Below are 22,259 nucleotides of genomic sequence, written 5' to 3' on the forward strand. Positions count from 1 at the left end.
AGCAGACTCGACATAAGCAGCACTAAACTCTTCTTCCCCTGAAGCTCTTAGATCCTTGTAAAATCCACTCGACACTCAACTCTGTCACTCAACTTTGCAGCACACGAGCACAAGAAATCTGAAGAAAGCCAAAATTTATTGGGGGGGGGGACAAAAGCCCAAAAAAACAGGGACACATTTTAAACATTGCTTGTATAATCTTGGAAAGTTGCTAGAACAAAGTGCTGCGCTAACGCCATGCATTTCATTGTCAAATCATGAACCCAAAACCTTGTGCACTACAGTCAGAGCAACATACCTCTATGCAATATCAGCTGTTTCATGACAGACAGGAAGACTGAAACTTAAATGGCTATCATTTTGTGAATTCAGTTCTTACCATAGCTCTCAACCTCTTAGCACAAAACACCTGGACAAAGCCAATAATGGGGGTATACAGCCCTTAAACATATTCAGTGAATTCAGTTCTCACCATAGCTATCAACGTCTTAGCACAAAAAACCTGGACAAAGCCAATAATGGGGGAATACAGCCCAAAAAATAAGGACACATTTCAAATATTGATTTTATAAACTTAGAAAATTGCTAGAATAAAAGCTTTTATGTTACCACATACTTTCTGAAAAATATGAAGTCTGAAATTCAAATGTCTGTCATTATTTAGTGAATTCAAAATCCAGAAAACCACAGATTTTATGAGGAACAGAACAAAAATATGAGGCAAAAATCTAAACCACTTTCACAAGTGGTAGTGGGTATTCAGGCTCTTACTACCTGCACCCAAGGTACAGGGTTTGAGCCTACTCTCTAACCACCAGTTAGTGTTAACTGGGGCATTTTATACATATGCACACACACACACACACACACACACACACACACACACACACACACACACACACACACACACACACACACACACACACACACACACACACACACACACACACACACACACACACACACACACACACACACACACAGTTCCTGCCTAAATGCAAGCTTCATTTAAAATAAATAGCTCTGGCTCCATTCCTGCCTAACAGCACTTCATATAAAATAAACAGCTCTAGCTCCATGTCCATTAAGCTCCTGCCCACAAAAGCTTCAGATAAATAAACAGCTCAGATAAAATCCATTACACCTCAGATAAAACAAGCTGCTCCGTTCATTCCTAATACACCCATCTTTGTCCTGGACATCCTGCTGCAATCTATAGTCCCAGTAGCTCCAACTTGCCCTGTTTCCCATGAATGCATTCAAAGTCTGTAGTCTGCAAGTGCTGAATCTCAGCTTGCACTTAGAATGCACAGACTGCAGACATTGCAGTCCGATCCCCTTCCTGTCTATGCGGTTGTAACCGCATAGACTTCTGGGACATCTGTAGACTGTTGCCTACTTTCGTAATCCGGACTGCTGTTTAACCAGTTCGGATGTGAGTATGCATGCATGGAGTTTGTTCTGGGACTTAATTTATTTTGTTTTTTTCTGTTTTACAGCTGGGTGGGCTGCAGTCCTGCAGTCCTGCAGTCCAATAGCATGAGCCACCACTGGATGTTACTATATGTATGTGCATAGAGGGAGGTTTTAGCCCCTTAGGTGGTAAGTGAGTCTGATATACATTGTCTCTTAGCCAATATGAGGGCATATTCAGCATGCCTACATCTGCCTATACCCACAGCAGCTGTTGGTTCCCCCTCTGACTCCTCAGCTGTGTGTGGCTGTGGTGACCTTGCCATTGGTGGAGGGATGTGTGCTCCTTCCCCTTGTTGATATTGCTGAAGCTGCTTTCTCAGGATGACGTTGTGTAGCATAGCACTTACAGTGAATAATTGTGTACATGTACGTGAATTGTACTGCAGGACTCCCCCAGATGTATCAAGGCACTGGAACTGCAACTTCAGCTGCCCATACACACGTGCTATGATATTTCTAATTGGAGCATGAGCCTCAATATGACATTCTTCACTTGGTGTGTGTACATTTCTGACTGGTGTCATCAGTCACGTTTCCAGTGCATAACCTCTATCCCATCCCCTAGTAAATGATCCTGTGGGATATTCCCCCTAGCAAACATCTGATACAGTTGGGAGGTGTGTCAGATATGTGAGTCATGGTAACTGCCTGGGTTGCCAGTGCGCACATTCAAGATGATTCCCTTAGCATTACACATGATTTGTAGTTAATAGAGTGGAAGCCCTTTCTATTTATGTAGACCCTTCTCTATTCCCTTAAGTTCTACATGTGTGCAATCTTTAGCGATCAGTATTTCAGGGTAGCATGCTATAGGGTAGAACTCCTTCTTATTTCTGGCCCTGTCCTCAGAAGTACTGAGAAAATATATGTGGTCACTCGCATGTTGGATCATAACAGTCAGGAATTGATGGAGGATCCTGGATGCCTATGACACCCCCAGCATGTCACCTGCTGGTCTATGAAAGGTACCTGTAGTTAAAATTTTAAGTGCTACATATACCTTTGTCTCCACTGGGATGGGCTCCCCTCGGATTGCCCTGGGTCTGAGATGAGGACGACAGAGGTTGCAGAGTTCCTGTAGTGTGTCTCTGTCACTCTGTAGCTCTTTAAAATTTCCATATCATGTAGATTACGATAAGTTAACCAAGGTCTGAACACTTTTCTCCTTCTTGGCCTTGGTCTATTAGTAGCAGCTGGAGCATTGACTTCAGCCTGTTGCAAATACACATGAATTAAAGCAACAGCAGCCCTTAACATTGTTTCTGTGCAGACTCCTTTCCATAGCTGTATTCCAATAGGTTTTGGAATTTGCACGGAGAATAACAGTGAGTCTACACAGTTGCTTTATAGCTTGTTGAATAGCTTCTCTATCTTGGATTGATTGATTAGCATACATTTCAGCTGCTTATGCTATAACTAGCATGCCTCGGTGTTTACATTGTTTGCTCAGCTCTGCGCGGCACTACACACTGTGCAGAGCAGCTTACTGAATTCAAAACAGTCGGCTACTATTTGCATGTCACACTGTGCCATGCACAAGGTGTAAACAGACTATGCAGGCTTTATTGAATTTGGCTAGTAATCTGTTCCATGCTAAATACATTCCTTGAGATTCATAAATGCCTACACAAAGTGTACATAGTTCTGAGTGAAGAGACAACACAAGCATAATGCATAACTTCTTCCTCCTAATTTAAGTTTTCCTACTAATTTTCATACAGCCTTTAACATGAAGAAAATTCACAAAGGTTACCACAATGTGTAGACTACATGTACTCTTAGTGTAATCTTTTTGAGTGACTAGAAAACACAAAAAAATGTGGTAAGGATTTTCTTGAATATAGATCGCATACACTTAGTTTAAGTATTAATGAATCTGGCCCAACATTTTTATCAGCACACTGTCCCTTTAACTGCTGCACATAAAAGTTGGTACTATGCACAAACAATATAACATAGTTATGAAACATGAAAATCACTATGAAAAAATATATATTGCAGTTGCTAAGAAAAAGATTACTGCTTTATGCTAGCCACCTGGAATGTCAAAATTTTCTTCCAAGAAAAAGAATGTTAGCATCCTGATTTACGAACTAGTAGCCTACTCCTTAAAAACAAGCAGTGATGTCATCAAAACAAATGGTTACTGGTTAGGCAATAATAAAATTTCATCATCATCATCATCCTCAATCTTTTTTAACTTGAAATAGGCATACACAGTGTGATAGACTGGAATGATGAGAGATTATACAAATGGCTGAAACCAGGTGCACTGATAAATATGCCTTCATTTATAAATAAAAAATAACATTCCTCATTGTATGGCTCTTAGCTAATATCCTGTTAGTACAGTTGCCATACTTATATGGATGTTCATCGTGTTTCACTGTTGCAGTCATTACACTTGGGTTATCCTGCTGGCAGGCTACCCGCAGTCAACCTGAATTCCAGAGTCTAGGTCCGGCGTCGGTTGCTGTCGCCTCTTCCCTGACGTCAGTGTGCCAGGGGTATAAAAGATGCAGCTGATGCCATTTTCTCCAGTCTTTCTAGCCGCGCGGTGCCCGAAGCATAAGCAGTTCGCAAGTGCCGGTCGGCTGACTCCTGAGATTTTCAAAAACAAATTTCAGATCCGAAGTCTTCATTAAAGCTAAGTACCCCGTTGGGGAAACTTTTTTCTTGCTCCAGTCCAATGTCAAAAAAAGTTAACAATTGTATTTCTTGTGGGAAGCAAATACCTCATAAGGATTTTCATTCTTACTGTATTCCTTGCTTAGGCCCTGATCATAACGTTGCTAGCTGTCGGTTTTGTGCTAAATTTAACCAATGCACTATTAAGCGTCGGTACGATTTTGCCTTTCATTACTTTGGCCGAAGATTCAATGATATAATGCCGTCAGAACAGCTGACGACCGGAGTTTATAAAAAGCACAAGGAAAAAGAAAAGGACAGGCATCCAACGTCCAAAACCGATGACGAGGCTTTCGCTAAGCCAGTCGTCGGTTCTCAGTGAGGCGCTTTCGCAGCCCCTGGTGCCCGCTACCTCAGAGCCACAGGGTGCTGACGACTCCCATATGGAGCCAGCTAGGCCTCTGGATACTCAAGGTATTGGACACTCGGGAACTATTCCCTCAGATGGGTCTGGAGCCGCTGAGCAGGCATCGGCTTCCGAGGGTATTTTCAGACCAACACAGTTATATGTAAAGCCTACTTCAGCTTCCAAAGCAAAGACTAAAGCAGTTCTAAAGACAAAGAAATAAGTACAGCATTCTCCTGGACAGACTACCATGCCTAAAAAACAGATGCTCAAAATGGCCGAAGACCTAATTACTTTGATCAGGTGTTCCCATCCCCCTCCTGACAAGAGGCCTAGGCAAGAGACTGAATATGAATCTTCTGATCAGGTTTCCATTTCCTCTGACTCCTCTTCTGAACAGGAATACTCTCTTCCTACTTTTGAGGATTCTGATGCTGAAGAATCTATCCCTTCAGCCTCACCGCCTGTGGATTATTCTTTTGGGGAAACCCTGCATACCATGAGGGAGCACTTCCACTGGGAGAGCCAAGACTACTAAGAATCTAAGAAAAGGCTTAGAGATTTTCTTTTACTTCCTCAGCATAGGCCTTTGGCTATTCCTCCTGTGTTAGACATTGTAGATTATGTATTTTAAGAGTCCAGACTTTCTCCTGACTCTTTACCTCCTGCCCCTGTTAAACCAGACAGATATTACAGGGTTCCAGATTCATATAAATTTCTTTATAAAAACCCTGCTGCTGACCCAGAAACTATTTCTCAGGGTCCCAAAGGGGTCAAGGCTTCTACTGCAAAAAACCCTATCCCCTCTGATAGAGATTCAAGGGCACTAGACAGATGGGGAAAAAGGTTTACACTTCTGCTACTTTGGCAGTGAGGGCTTTAAATTGTCAATTTCATATGCTTAAATATCAGCAATACTTAATGTCACTGCTAAAACAGAAAATGTTGTCAAATTCTGATTGTGTAGAAAACAGACCTCCCAACCATACCGAATTACTCGGTATTTACCGAGTTTTGGGGTCCAAATGAAGGGGTGCCACGATTCCCGATTGGCACCCCTTCATTTCCGATTTTTTTGGTTCCATTTTTTTATTTTTTTAAAAATCGCGCTGTCAGAGCTGATGTCATCACATGCGCGATGACATCAGCGCCGTCAGGGCTACCAGCCAGTCGGAATTGAGCTCAAGGAGCTCACATCATTATTTCCGGCTGGCTGCAAGCGGGAATACAGCAGCGAGAACCAGGCAGCAGCTTACTGGAGGACTCGGTCAGCCTCAGTCTCTAGTCACACTCCATGATGCTTTCCTGTTCTAGGAAACCCCTGCTTCAGTTGTAATGAGAAGGTATGATGTTTTAAGAGTTCAGTATTTATAACTATCCGTGTCTGATGCGTTCCCTCGTGAAGACATGATTCATGTAAGGAACGGTATATATATATATATTGTATAGTTTTTATAAGTTACTTCACGGAATATTGTTGATGCTTTGATGTAGCTAGTCATTCTTGCCAAATGACACGTGTGCCGTGTTTTCTTTTTATTTATTTACTGGGCATTCACTTTCAGGAGTTGTTTTAAACTGCACTGTTTGCTGAGATTTCGTCACGGATTCGTTTAAAGTTATAAGAAGACCTAATGGGTTAAACAAATAAAGGCTATTAGATGGAAACCTGTTTTGTTAAAGTGCCGGGTCTGGTCAGTTGCTCTTAACTTGCATCATATAGTGGCTATTTTAGTATAAAATACGGGGTGTTCGGCTATGAAATCGCCATTTAAAGTATTGGGTTGTGCAACTGTTGTGTTGAGATGTAACTGTTTGCTGTGCAACTTTTTCTACCACTGTATCTTTCATTTATTGTATGAGAACCAGCCCACACTTTATCATCACATGCCAGTGTACGTTTTCTTAGACTGTAGATTAGTTGTTATTGTTAATTGCCAGTTTGTCTTTATCACACGTTAAACTTGCTGGTATCTCGAGTTTAAGGGGTTTGCTGTGTTATTTTTTTTACCTTTTGAGAAGTTATGGGGAATTAAGATTAAATATAACTAATGGGAAGATGAGCATAACTGTATACAGTGTGGACGGTGCACGGATTAGCTGCTGCTGGGTCTTCTTGTATCAGCAGCTTCTCTAAATATGGGTAAAATGAGATCATTCTTGTTTATCTGTATTCACATTGTTTGCCATTTACTTCTAAGTATGCCATTATTATTGTTAAGCAGGAGTATTTGTTCAAACATACAATGCTGTCTGTATTTTCATCATTTGCTAATCTCGCATTTCCTGTTATTAATAAACAAAAGTAGATAGCATTGGTGGAATGTTGTCGTGTGTGCTTAAAAGTTTTCTTCCTGATCAGTTGTAAGCATGTAAGGTGCAGAACTAACAATATTGCTTATTTCTCAGTGAAGTATGTGCTCACTGACCATTCACTTTATGTTGCTGTAACCTCCAGTCTGACTAGGGTGTGGCACCTGACTGACTTCAGCCATGTGCTATGTGCAGTTACAATTCTGAAAAGAAAATAGTTTTTTATTCAACTAATACACTTGTAAATAATTCCTGGCCTACATAACCTGTCTGCATGTGATTTCAGTACTACCAAATGCAATAATAAATGAATGTAAGGAAATTCAAACATTTCCATTATGCAAAACTCCTTAATTGCCAATGTTTGTGTACCTTGCCTTAGCTATTGTTTTGGAAGTATAAAATTGGAATGTTATACATTTATTTATTTATTGTTGGGCGGGGTTGCATAAATACAACATATGTGGTTGCTAATAATTTTATATAAAGTTTCTAATGGGTAGAGTGACAAGGTGTGTCAGAGGAGGGTAGACGGGCAGAGATTACACTGCATTGCTGTGGTAACTGTAATGCATAAGACTCCATTTTGTTTTATCCGAATATTTTTTATATATTAGCTTAACTGAGCATACCCACATGTTCCTGCAGCAATCTACTAGGCAAGCTTGGCAGTGTAAAATTAATTTAGCTTTCAGTGTGCAATTAATCAGAGCTGCAAGCTTAGTCTGTTTCTTTTTTCCTGCTGCTGTGTTTTAACCTTTGGTGTGTGTGTAATTAATTTAGCTTTCAGTGTGCACTGTGCAATTAATTAAGCTTTCAGTGTGCACTGCGCAGTTAATTTAGTGTGCTGTGTACTGTGCAATTAATTTATCAGACCTGCAAGCTTAGTCTCGTTTTCTTTTTACCTGCCTGCTGCTGTGTTTTAACCTGTGTGTGTGTAAGTAGAGTTTTAGATGGAAATGTTCTGAATTGGGTAGTTTTATCATTACTGGTTCATGCATTTTGTTTCATTGCTTACTGGAAAAATGTTCAAACAATAAGTTTAAAATGTGCTCTCTAACAAGTGTGCTGTATTATACAAGGAATATAATTAAAGTCAGGAAGGTGTATCAAAAAACATATGTATGTTTTTTGTTTTGTGTGCAAGGGGCCAATGATTTGTAAACTAGGTAATCTTGATCCATCACTGGTCAAATGCATTTTCTTTGGATGTGGTGTGTGGGTTTCAATGGCAGAGAAGTTTTAATGCCAATTCTATTTACATTGTGAGACAGTATTGCTTTGTTTTAGCAGCTTTGTTTAGCAGATGTCTTAGTGTTTGTGCATTGTGCTATAAAATGTAAAAAAATAAAATCCAAATCATTGTAGAGTAAAGCAGTATATGCACACATTAGTATTTATGGTACATGGGGCAAAATAGACAGGTAATGGGGCACAGGAATGGCTGCAGGGAGACTCTGGTGCCATATTTTGGTTGCCTCTTCTTCAGTTTGCGTTTGAAAGTTGGTATCCCACAATTCCACTGGAGTGGGCGGGGTTACATAATTACATATGCAAATTTGATGTTAATCAGCGTACAGATTTGTACCTATTTTTCATGGGCCTTGTCCAGATTTTTGATGTTTCCAGGTTGAGAGGTATGGTAGAAAATAAGGAAATGCAGGATTTATTGCATGCAACTGAACAAGTGGGAAAGCATACATTATAATGTGGTTTTGATTCTCTGGAGGCCTCTTGCAGGGCTGCATTTACAGGTTATGTCATTAGGAGGCATGCTTGGTTAAAGGAACAGAATCTACCTGATCATGTTAAAGCAAAATTATTAGACGCTCCATTACAGCATGATACCTTATTTGGTGTTAAAGCAGAGGAGGTGTTGAAGAAAATGGAGGACAAAGCGAAATCTATGCAAACAGTAAAGGATTTCTTACAGGTACAGCCACCCAGATTTAGCAGGAACTGGCCTACAAAGAATTGGTCCTTTCCAGTGTCAGACAGGCCACAAAGAGGCAGATACAGACACCCCAGAGGCAGATCCCAGCCCCAGGGCTCATACAGGCCTAAACAGTGGGGCACTTCTACCTCCAAAAGCGGAGAAGACAAATCACAGCCATTCAGGAAACAGTCCCAATGACTTTCCTCTGCCAGCACCAAGCACTTATCTTTTGGCAGCTCCCTTAGGGGGAAAACTACCACTTTTTCCTCAAAACTGGCACATGATCACCCAGGACAAATGGGTCTTGAATATAGTGTCCCAGGGCTACAGGTTCTACTTTCACACCCTGCCAAGGGCAAAAGGTATGCCAGATCTGCCACACAATCAATGGGCAGAGGCACAAAAACAAGTTTCATCCCTCATGGACATGAGGGCCATTCAGCAAGTACCACAGCAAGAGCAGGGACAATGATTTTACTCAAGACCTTTCTTGGTACCCAGAAAAGACAAAGCCGGGAGACCAATACTGGACCTGTCTATTCTAAATACATTTCTGGACATTCCAAAATTCAAAATGTTGACTCTGCAGCAGCTTCTGCCCATGCTGGGCAAGAAGGCTTGGCTTGTAACTTTGGACCTAAAAGAGGCATACCTGCATATTCCAATCAGACAATCTTGCAGAAGATACCTCAGATTCATAGCTGGCTCAATGCACTACCAATTCTCTGCACTGCCCTTTTGCTTATCTACTGCGCCCAGGGTCTTCACAAAATGCCTGGCACCAGTAATTGCATTTTGCAGACAAATAGGAATTCAAATATATCCTTACTTGGATGATTGCCGTATTCAAGCAGAGAACAAGGACATTCTACTAAAGCATCTGGCGTTTGTAAAAAGATTACTAATTTGTCTAGGGTGCACAGTAAATGAAAAGAAATCAAAACTAGTACCCTCTCAAGAGATAATATTCCTGGGTGCAAGCTTAAATACAACTGCCCAGATGGCTTATCTCACACCAGACAAACAAAGGCAACTGACTTCTTACTTCAAAATGTTGGCAACAAAGACCCAGTTATCTGCAAGAAAGATTCTGCAGGCTTTCGGCTTCATGGCATCCTGCATTCTGCTAATTCCATATGCCAGACTGCATATGAGGAAACTACAATGGTATCTAAAAAGTGTTTAGACTCAACATTGTCACAGCCTGGAAACATTAATTAGCCTCATTCCTTGCCTGCAACAGGAGTTTCGATAGTGGGCACAGGCCTGCCACCACAACAAGGGACAGCCATTCACACTACCCTCAGCCAGATGAGACAGTCAATAACAACAGATGCTTCAGATTATGCCTGGTGGGCCCACATGGCAGGAAAATGTATTCAGGGCACATGGTCCACAAGCCACAGGCATCTTCATATCAATCAAAAAGAGATGCTAGCTGTTCAGGATGCCCTGACAGCTTTCAAGGATCTACTCCATTCAGGACAACTACTGATAAGGACGGACAATACTACAGTCATGTGGTACATACACAAACAGGGAGGCACTCATTCCTACCCCCTCTGCAGACAAGCCATGACTTTGTAGGACACAGTATTGACTTATCAAGTACACCTGCAAGCACAATTCCTGCCAGGAAAGAAAAATACTCTGGCAGACGAACTAAGCAGAAACCTCACGGATCCCCACGAGTGGAAACTGGATCCACAAGTCTTCAGCATGATAATAAAGAAATGAGGATGCCCAGACATAGATCTATTTGCCTCCCCTCACAACCGCCAACTACAGAGATTCTGCACAAGGACTTGTCACAAGCAAGCATGGAAAATGGATGCTCTATCATTCAGCTGGAAAACCCTAACAGTATATGCCTTTCCTCCTCTGCCTCTTCTCCCCAAGGTACTCCTAAAGGTCAGACAAGAGAAGCCAAATACCCAGTCCTAAAGAGCTTGTCTCAATGCCCAGCCTGGACATTGCCTCTAATTCCTCATTTACTGACCCAACGAAACAATCAGATCCTGCACAGCCAACTCAGAACCCTAAATCTGGCAGCATGGTGGATAATATAGCCATTCAGAATACACCTCTCTATAAAGCAGTGATGGATGTTATTTTGGAGGCCAGAAGGCCCAGTACCAGAAAATCTTATGCAGAAAAATGGAAAAGATTCTGTGCTTGGAACCAGGCACAAGGAATTGACACGTTTGTACCAAATATTCCTCAGATTTTACAATACCTAACTGAGATGCTGGACAAAGGCCTATACATTTCATCAATTCAAATCCATGCCTCTGCTATTTCAGCTCATTACAATATGGATCCACCAATTTTTTCACATCCGTTGCTAAGACAGTACCTCAGAGGGGCCAAAAACATAAGACCTCCAAGGAGAGCACCAATACCTGCATGAGACCTCAATTATGTCTTGGAAAAACTCAAACTGCCGCCTTTTGAGCCAGCCAATACATCTGAAATAAAGTTCTTATCTTGGAAAACAGCTCTGCTCCTAGCAATAACCTCTGCAAGACGAGTCTCAGAGTTACAGGCACTCATGGCTGTGGAACCTTTTATCATTTTCTATCCAGACAGGGTTTCTCTGAGGACGAACCCAACATTTAAGCCTAAGATAATGTCCAGTGTGGCCCTTAACCAAACCATTCATTTGCCTACCTTTTACCCAAACCCACAGAATAAGGGTGAGAGACTCCTGCATTCTTTGGACATACACAGACAGCTGCGCTTCTACTTGGACAGAACTAAGACTTACAGAAAGACTGAGCAACTCTTAGTAGCATATGCTGCAGGATCGCAAGGAAAGGCTATATAAAAGCAGACTATTTCAAAATGGATAGGCCACTGCATTCGTTTCTGCTATTCACAACATGGCAAATCAGTGCCTAAGGGCATTAGGCCTCACTCAACCAGAGCAGCAGCCACTTCAGCAGCCTTCCTCAGAGGAGTACCAACCAAAGACATTTTAGAGGCTGCAACTTGGAGTTCAGTGCACACTTTTACCAACCATTACCACTTACCTCTCTACTCTAAATCAAGAGCAGGCTTTGCCACTGCAGTTCTGCAGGGCCTTATAGCCTCTCCTAATCCTATTTAGACCAAGCCACCCAAGCTCAGCTTTGGGATTAAACCCAAGTGTAATGAGTGCAACAGTGAAACACGATAAACATAGTACAGTTGTGTACCTGCCATAAATGTAGATGTTCGAGTGTATTCACTGTTGCAGTCCAGGTTACCCACCCACCATCCCCCTTTTTCTTTGCTGGAACTTATCTGTACTTCTCTATCCTATACAACCTATGTGGTGTATTTGTTTGTAGATGAAGGAAATGTTTATTTTTGTGCATGCGTACTTATTGGCATAATTTTCAGCCTACCAATTTGGAGGCACCTGACAACTGGGGCAAGAAAAACTGAAGAAAATGGCGTCGGCTGCATCTTTTATACCCCTGACACACTGATGTCAGGGAAGAGGCGACAGCAACCGACGCCGGACCTAGACTTTGGAATTCAGGCCGACTGCGGGTAGCCTGCCAGCAGGATAACCCAAGTGTAATGACTGCAGCAGTGAATACACTCGAACATCTACATTTATGGTAGGTACACAACTGTACTTTCTTACAGATCAGGAGTTGGCACTGACAAAATACAGCTGTGTAAAGATTAATTATAGCTACTCGCAGCTGTAATTTTAACCTTGACTTTCTTAATATTAGAAGCTTATGATACATCCCACAATGAAACATCTACCTGCCAGTCAAATTCACAGAAGAACCATTTTCTCAAGAAATTATTAAAGATTTCTGAGAATAAATAAGGAGTTTGGGTGACTGAACATGTTTTACAAGACAGTACTCCACACGTAACCTTGCATCTATTCATAGTGCGTAGTACATCTAAGTTAATCAGCACCATTACCAATTAAAAACTTGTAATAGTTGTGGCCAGCGCTAAACATTGATGAACAAGAGTGTAGCAAAACTTTCTGGAATCTTATGCCACTTGTATACCACCTTCCAGAATGTAGCCCTCCTCCAAGTATAAGGCCCCCCATACACACACACACACACACACACACACACACACACACACACACACACACACACACACACACACACACACACACACATACACTCCAGACTGCTTTAGATAGTGTATGTTCCTGGGAAGAATACCTTTTCAGCACTATAATCAGCCATCCTGAAATGACAGGCCAAAGTGAAAAAGAAAAAAAAAGTTTACCCAGCCTAGCATTCTACAAAAAAAAATACAGTTTAACAGATTATATTACTAAACAAAATAAAACCACAGTAAATATGCTAAGTCATTTAAAATGTTAAATTCTAGCATATAAATTGCCGAAAACTCAATTATTTCAAAAATGTTCATAGCACAGCATAACATCATATGTCTAAGTCCCTGCCAACAGCCTGTGGTGTTAACTTGTATTAGTCAGCAATAATCATAACAACAAACATGGGAAGGTTACAGTTGTTTACTGTATATACTTCCCATCGCTATCTCAGCAATTAATACTAGAAAGGATTTTGCATATACTTCCCATTGCTATCTCAGAAATTAATACTAGAAAGCATTTTGTATATACTTCCCATCGCTATCTCAGAAATTAATACTAGAAAGCATTTTGTGACAGGGATAGAAACTGCATACATACCAATAAGTGGATTTCAGTGTACTGGGTACAGGGCAGTAAGACTTCTTTAAAAGCAATGCATTCTCTATGGTAGACTACAACAGGTCTAGCTTACAGTTTTCTGTTAAGTTTTGTTTTGATATCTTCACTACTCGTATTTCCTCAGTTTGTGGACAACACTTCTTCCAATACTTTTCTGTATTTAGACTGCAGTATACATCAACCTTTGACTGTGACAAATGTTTAAAGAGACACGCATACAATCCCACCATGTAAAAGAATGCTGGCACTTGAGATGTAAGCATAATACTGAACTGTGTTTTGTGCAGATGTTTGCTTATGGCTGGAAGTCTTGTTCAGGGTGAATAGCCTGAGTAGTCCTTTTTTAAAGGGAGAGTTAAGTGCTGTACTGCTGTATGTCTGTGCCCTAACAGACCGGCAGCATAGTCCTTGTTGAGATTAATTAGTTCATTTTATTAATATATGCTTTGTTTATGACATTTCTGAATGTAGTAGTTGCTTTTGTCTGTCAAATCAGACTAATATGTCAATGACCTGTTAATGTAGCTACTTCAGTAGTCCAGGATTTGATTTACTTTTTCTTCATTTGCTTAGTGTGCGCCTCTAAGCAAGTCAACTAATCAGACAAAGCTCCTAGGTTGCCCCTGCTCTAGGACACTTGCAACCATTGGGATTACTTGGTTAATAAATAATTAAAATTAAGTTGTTACTTTGCTACATCATGCATATATTAATAAGGAGAGTGAGTTCATTATTTAGTTATCAGGGATTACATTTTGTAAAATTAGTCAGGCATGTTTAAAATGCATAGAAGCAGTTTATAAAGCTAGCAGTGTATTTATTTCAGTAACAGGAAAAAAAAGAACCACCGCCTGTTAGTGTAATGAACATACACAGACAGCAAGCTGTTGAACTTAAAGATCTGCGTTACTTATAAACCGTTTTTCCAAAAAAACATGCATTACTTCTGCAGAAAGATGCATGCACACACCCTGCCCTTGCCTATGTTCTTGACCTCGGGGGGGGGGGGCATTCTGTGTAGTCTGACAACCAAGAGCAGAAGATGACTCAAATTGCAAGACTGCTTCCTAACAGCTCAGGAGGCTGGCATGATTCTGCTTTCTAGACAATGTCTGTATGTGGTTTACTTATCCCCCCTATATCTGCATGGATTTTCTCCTGGATACTACCGTTTCCTCCCAGAAGCATGCTGGCTGGGTGGCTACTCTAAAATGTCAATATTAAATTGCATTTACTATTTTTTTGTGCCATAGGTTGTAGCTAAAAAAGGATTTGTAATAATCAGTTCACTTAATCGGTTACCAAATTTATTTATTTATTTATTTATTTTACATTTGGTTACTGGGAAAGTCCGACTGGACATGGGTCCTTTTTCAGCGGAGGCCCAGGGAGAAAAGCTCCACAAATAACATTTACGTAAACAATAATAGTTTACAATTTAGATCACACAGTCAACTACAAATGATGAGTAGCAGTATTTATCATATAAGAAATGTATATAATAGGATCAACAATGAGCAATCTTAGTTTCACTATAAAGTATCTTTTACATTTTAGCAGCTGTCAAAGTGTAAAAAAAATAAGACATGGGTAGATGTAATTATATAAGAAATGTGAGGAGAGAAGTGGGGTGAAAGTGTAATTGATAGTAAGGGAGGGTCTTACTATTAGCCTGTACTGTCACATTTGCAGAGCCTTGAGTTTAACAAAGGTGATTTTAAGGGCTTTTAAAATTCAAGTATAGAAGCTGTGGCTGTGATGGCAGGTGGGAGTTTGTTCCAGTGTTTTGCTATAATGCTAGAGTAGAGGGATGAACCTGCTGTATTATTATCTTTAGTTACTTTGAGTCGAAATTTGTTAGTGGAGCGTAGTTGTCTGGTACAAGAGTATGGAAGTAGCAGGTCTCGTAGTGAGGGGGTTTTCTCGGGATGATACAGAATTTTGTGTGTCAGGGTAAGTTGATCATATAGTAGTAGATGAGGAAGTTCTAGCCAGTTGAGCTTTTTGAGACCGAGACAGTGGTGTGATCTGTAGGAACTGTTGGTAGCGAATTTGGTAATTGTGTTGTAGCAGGCTTTTAATTTGGTTAGGTCAGACTTTCGAAGGTTGGTTAGAACTGGAGAAGCATATAGTAGTGTGGAGCTAAGATGTGTACATGCAATAGTGGCCCTAGTAGTGTCTGTTAAAAACTGTTAATTTCTATATAGAGTAACTATTTTTGTGGACTTTCTTTATGGTAGGAGAGATATGGATATCGAATTTCATGTCTGAGTCAATCACAACACTGAGAAGCTTTTTGTGGGTAACAGGAGACATGACAGTCTTGTTATTGGATATGATGTTGAATGGAAGGTCAGGACTGGTATGTTGTACAGGTTGGAAGATGCTAAGCTGTGTTTTGTTTGGGTTCAGTATTAGGTGGTGGTCAGTGAGCCAAGATTCAACAGAAAGAAAGGAAGCTTGAGTTTGTTGTAGTTCCTGGAGTGAAGAGGAGGCACAGACTAATGTAGAATCATCTGCATACTGGATGACTGAGGAGTGCAGAGTAGATGTATAGAGGTTATTGGTAAATATAGTAAACAACAGAAGTCTGAGGATGGAAACTTGTGGAACACCTATTGTTACTGGGAGCAGAGGAGATACTTCCTGGTGCCATTTAACTGCCTGCTGTCCACCTCTTAGGTAACTGTGAAACCATGCTATACTGTTTTGGCTAAGACTGAGTTCTGATAGAGATTTTAAAAGTTTGTTATGATTAACCATATCAAAGGCCTTGGAAAGGTCCAGGAAGATGGCTGATACATATTTACCATAATTTCTGTGTCCATTAACTAAGTGAATGATATGAGTGCAGTGGTTGTGCTATGGAAAGGCCTGAAACCATGTTGAGTGTTAGTGAGCAGTTTTTTTGTGCTGAGGTGTTCCATAATTTGTATGTGAATACACCTTTCTAGTATTTTAGAGAGGGGAGACAGTATGGCTATGGGGCAGTAATTAGTTAGTTTTTTTCAGTTGCCCCCTTTATGAAGGGGGATAATATCGGAGATTTTCCTGAGGTCAGAGACTAGCTTTTCAGGGACAGAGTGGTTGATGAGGATGGCTACTCGATATGTTATTACATCAGCAGCTACTTTTAGGAATTCAGCTAGGAGTCCATCTGCGGCAAGTGTAGTTGGTTTTAGCCTTTTGAGTAGTTTTTTAATCATGTTTATAGGGACGAGTTGAAAGGTAAAGCTATTTTCATTATTAAGGTATATGTGTGCCTCAGTGTGGTTGGGGGTGTTTTGACAGTTTGCTAGTGTGAGAATAGATTCAGTAAAGAATGTGTTAAATTGAGAAGCAATATTATTTGAGGTGTCTGTAGTAGCAGGGGTAATGGTTTTAAATGTTCCTGGTTGAAGAACCTTATTAATAGCTGTCCAGAACTTTCTTGGATTATGTTGATATTTCATTTGCATGCTGTGATAGTAGTATATTTTGTCTGTTCTAAGCATTTTTTGGCTTTGTTTCCAAGTTCTAGGTATGTTTGTTTTGCATTAATTGTTTTTGCTTTGTTCCAGCTAGACCAAGCTTTATCCCTTGCATGAAGCAGAGATCTGTTTTTTTTTTTTTTTTTTTGGAGGGGGGGCAGCCAGGATACATAGTTAGCTTTAATTCCAATGGTTCTAGGTGGAGCATGGAAATTTAGTTATGTTTAAGAAAGTGGAATTGAAATACAACACAGCTTCATTAAGGCTGAGTTGCTTGATGGGATTTCAATTACAAGCTGTCAGTGCTGACAGAAATTTTGATGGGATAAAATTATTTTTGTTACATATTTGTTTATAGGGGTAGGTTTTTCTACAGAGGGATGATTTCTAATTATATAGGTAGGTAAGTGGTCACTCATGCTGTCAGGTAAGCTGCCAGATAGTTATTTGGGATGGTTTGTTTGACAGTATCCAGTCTAGGATAGATTGTCTGTTTGCTGCTTTATCTATTCTAGTAATAGTCTGTATTAGCTGAGAGAATCCATGGAGGTTTATATGAGAGGCGGTATAGGTGAGTTACATGTTGTTCGGTCAGTGTTGAAGACCCCTAAAATTATGGTTTTCCGAAGAAGTGTCTTAGATGCCCAGTCAAGTAAGTACTCAAGGGATGATATATTATTACTAGGTGGGAAGTAGCAACCAATTAAATTGATAGTCTTTCTACTGTTAATTTGTAGGTTAGTGAGTAAGATTTCTGTGGTACCGAGATCTGGAGTTGGTATGTCTAATGTTGTGACATTTAGTTGTTCTTTAAATAATATTGAGACACCACTTCCCTTTTTGTTCAAATGGTCTTTGCGTAGTAAAGTGTAACCTGGGGCAGTAATCTCAGTATTGGAGATGTTAGGTTTTAGCCATGTTTCAGTTAGAAGTACTATACCTGGAGAGTATAGGGAAAAATTAGCATGGATGTCATGGACTTTGTGTGCGATACTTATAATATTAATGTTTAGTATTAATAGACCAGTAGTATTTAATCACTACTACTCAAACTCCATCCTGTCTTGCATTTCACATTTGAAAGATGTTTGTTTTATTCCAGACTACATTCATGGCATGTGATAATGTCACATGCACAGTCCATTACCACCTGTATCTGTAATACTGCAGGTACCATCTGCACCTTGGTTTGCTGCCAAGGAATAATTATGTAACTCCATGATCTGAAGCCTCCATCAGCAAACACAAAGACTGGACTATGGCTACTTGATTATCCTATCACAGACACTCTACCCACAACAGCAAAATGTCAGGGATAAAAGCAGAAGTCTGACATATGCTTAAATCACATGCACACACATGAAAAACTTTCTCACGGTGAGGTCTTGTTCCTGACTCAATAAACAAGCAAATTCCACTGACATGTTGAAAAAGAATGCAGCAGTTGTGGATAAATATGACTAAATGGGAAAGTGCCAGGTGGTGATGATATCAGATGTAACACAGCAAAATGTCACTGTACTACATTTAATTTAATCTATTTTTAAACAATGTTCAGCTGGGCATGGAGATCTCTTGTGCATGCCTAAGATTTTTCTCCAACATCTACAAATGAAGCCTGATCACTATGAAAAAATAGCCCCACTGGTGACTTGATTTTATAAAGCTGCACTGCAAAAATACATTTATGATTAAAAATAAATGTAGGATCAGAGTAGTTATTTATGTTTTCAAAAATATCATCTTTTATTTATCCTTCAAAAAGTATTATCAGAAAAAAAGTTTACACACACACTGGAGCATAGCATTGACTCCTACAGACCTGGGAAATCCAACAGATCATTCCAGCTTCAGAAAGCCTTAAGCACTTACCTAAAAAAACAGCTAATGCTTCATTTAATTACATTTACAAGTATACAAACATATCATTATTGTATTTCTATAGGTCAGTCTCTGCTCTGTCTCTGCCTTAACAACTATACAAAAACTTCAGAATCTTACTACTGCAACACATGTGTATAATTTGTAATACTATTTCAAGTGTTGCCTGTCACTAAATATGAAGCAAATGGTTGTTTAATAGTCCATGTCACTGCAACAGAACCAATCCATACACCTGTCACCAAATGGATGCATGGCCCTGTCCTTGTTTGTTGATATACCAGACTGCTGCCACATTGTCTGAAGAGAAATTACAGCCTTTCTCTGATCGCAGATGCAGTAGATGTACAATGTAAAGCTCTTTATGCCTTACTTTTCCAAGATTGTTGATCCCTCCATGCCAAGCAGTGCACATATGTGGTCAGAATTGTCCTAAATGTTGGTTTCACAAAGATCTTGCTCATGAAAAGGTTGGAAGGTTATAGTTACTATTGCAAAGGCCTTTAAAGCTTTTTATAGGGACATAAAGTTTTGAATAGGGCATCTAATAGTTCACAGTCCTATGAATACTGAACTCTTAATGTTGGGTAAGGACTCACTGGATTTGGTGCTGCTATAAGCCCCAGTATCCTAAGGCAGAATTTAGATAGACCTATTGGCCATAAAATAATCTGAGTAACAACAGTTGGCATATATGAGTCTGTTTAGAGGTAAAAATACCCAGCATGCCTTCGGACCATGGGAACAACTTCTGAAAGTCAAGAGCTGCACAAGTGTTAGATGCAGTATGGTACTGTCCACAGTGATCACTGACGATCAGAAGGTCCACCTCACTGAATCACTGTACTATGTAAGACTGCCTCTGCTCTCAGCCATTAGCAATCAGTTATCTAATTGTGTATACATTTTCCCTTTTAATCTCCCAGATGCTACAACTACTAATATGCATTTTGTGAATGTGGGTATTGATTTAAGACCAAAGGGAAATACTGTGAGCTACTAGTGAATGACTAGTTCCTGTTCAAAACTGGAACAGACTTGTAGATACTGCCTCATACTGAGGCCAATTATTTACATCTAATCTAGATTCAGTGCTTCCACCAGAAGTATAGCTTGTATGGGCTTCATTATTGTCTCAGATGCCAGTTGATTCTATAGAGACTGACCAGATTAAAGAGAATAATGACAGAAGGAATACAGTTGAATGCAGACCAGATAAAGATACACAAGTGAAGGACATACGGAGCTTGAATGAGAGTCAACAGCCCTTGAATGCGATAGAATCAACTGGCATCGGAGATAATAGTGAAGCCCATGCAAGTTATACTTATGCTGGAAGCATTGAATCTAGATTAGATGTAAATAATTGTCTGTAAGGTGCACTCCATAAGGATCCATCTAAGCCAGTCTTTTCTAATTTTCCGATTTTTTTGAGACAGAAGGGACTGCACAGGAGAGAACGGTCACAAAGCAGAGACAGAAGGAAAAGGAAGACATCAATGTGACATCATTAGCTTCTAGTCTAGTAGTGAATATATCCAGACACCCATTGACTGAAAGCGAATGTAGACTTCTGAGTAAAGGATTATCTTTCATTCCAGCGGCACCATCAAGACATCACAAATTTGTCTTTGATATTAAAAATGTTGCTAGAAGTGTGACATTAAAACAAATATTTTCTAATAGCATCTTGAATGCAAACGATGTAAATCCTTGTCCTTTTAAGAAGCCGAGTTTAATGGTACCCACATTACATCCTTTAGTTGATGCTTTTGTAAGGATCTGTGAAAATGAGGCATTCCATCTACGGAAGAATAATAATGGTAGAGGTTTTCATAATTTAAATAAAGATGAAAGGGATGTATTAAAACAGCTAATATACAATAATGACATAATAATCAAGCCAGCAGATAAAGGAGGTAGCACTGTAGTTATGGACCAATATTGGTATGAAATGAAGATATATGAACTGTTAAGAGATGAGAACACATATAAATCTATACAAAAATGGGAAGTGGATAAAGTAATACAAGGTATTGAATACAGCTTATATGACCTCATTATTACACATCTCATAATGCAAGATTTATATGAATATATTTTGGTAAAAGACCCAGTTATTCCAGTGATAAAAGGTCTACCAAAAATCCACAAGCAATTGTCTGATCCCCCCATGTGACCCATAGTTTCTGGAGCGGTATGGGCCACGGAGCCCTCATCCATTTATATAGAATAAAGGCTAAAAAGGGCACTGAATAAGACTAATACTGTGTTGAAAGACACAGAGTATTTTCTTATGAGTCTATCCACATTTTGCCAGATGAACTATCTAGAAGGAAGTGAGTTACTAGTAACCATGGATGTGAGAAGCCTATTTACTGTTATACCTAATCAATATGGCACTGAATCAATTAGAAAGATCCTACATAGTGACAACAAATACAAGGACATTGATGTCAAATGTTTGACTTCCCTATTGGAGATTATCTTAGACAGAAATGTTCTTATGTATGATGACCATTATTACATACAAAAATGGAGAGTAGCGATGGGGACTTCCAGTGCCAATTCCTACTCGAACTTGGTTATGGCACTGTGGGAGAAAGGTTTCATATTCAATGACATTAACATCTGGAAGAAACATCTATTGTATTACAAGGGGTCTGTGGATGATATTTTCTTTTTATGGGATGGAGATGGAAGACAGCTACATATGTTTGTTAATTATTTGAAATCCACTAACTTTCTGGACTTTGATGTCAACAGTTCTGATTACAAGATATATTTTTTTGGATGTTACAATCATGAAAGAAACAGATGGTACAATTGAGACATGCACATATCAGAAGGAATGTTAAAGAAACAACTCCTTACACCGATCTGGTATGCATCCACAACATATATTTCCACAGGTCATTAAGAATAAATGTTTACGTCAATCAAGGCTCAACACAGAAGATGATAGATATGAACAGAAAGTGGTGGACACTAAAACTGAATTGAAAGAAAAGGGATACAAGAAAAATGAAACTAATAATATTGTATTTGAAGGACAACAACAAAGGGGAACTAAAGGCAAACCTTACTTCCATAGGAGACAAGATGATGACAACAGATATGTAAGGAAAGGTGAGCAACCAGTGATGCGATTCACCTTAACATATAGTCAAGATGCAAAACAGTTATGTGCTACAGTGAGAAAAAAACTGGTCAATGTTGACAGCTGATGAAATCATCAGACGGATTGTTGGGGATACACCAAGGTTCTGTAATAAGAACAGAAGGAACCTTAAACAATTATTATGCAAGTATACTCCTATACGAACAAGAGATATATACACAGGGAGATGTGGAACATTTAGATGTGGTCATTGTACAGCTTGTCCTTATATATTGCATGATGAATGGTTTGAACATCCCATGACAGGCATATGCTACAGA

At 39.7% G+C, this 22,259-nt stretch overlaps 1 protein-coding gene across 2 annotated transcripts in view; it reads right to left on the bottom strand.

Moving 5' to 3' along the window:
• Positions 1 to 22,259, bottom strand: part of CCHR9.PART0H3orf52 (chromosome chr9.part0 C3orf52 homolog) — a 517,737-nt gene that overhangs the window by 382,836 nt on the left and 112,642 nt on the right. The gene's annotated exons all lie outside the window — the stretch shown is intronic.

The sequence above is a fragment of the Protopterus annectens genome, chromosome 9.part0 (assembly GCF_019279795.1).
Source record: "Protopterus annectens isolate FY-2018-M chromosome 9.part0, PAN1.0, whole genome shotgun sequence".
Lineage (NCBI taxonomy): Eukaryota > Metazoa > Chordata > Ceratodontiformes > Protopteridae > Protopterus > Protopterus annectens.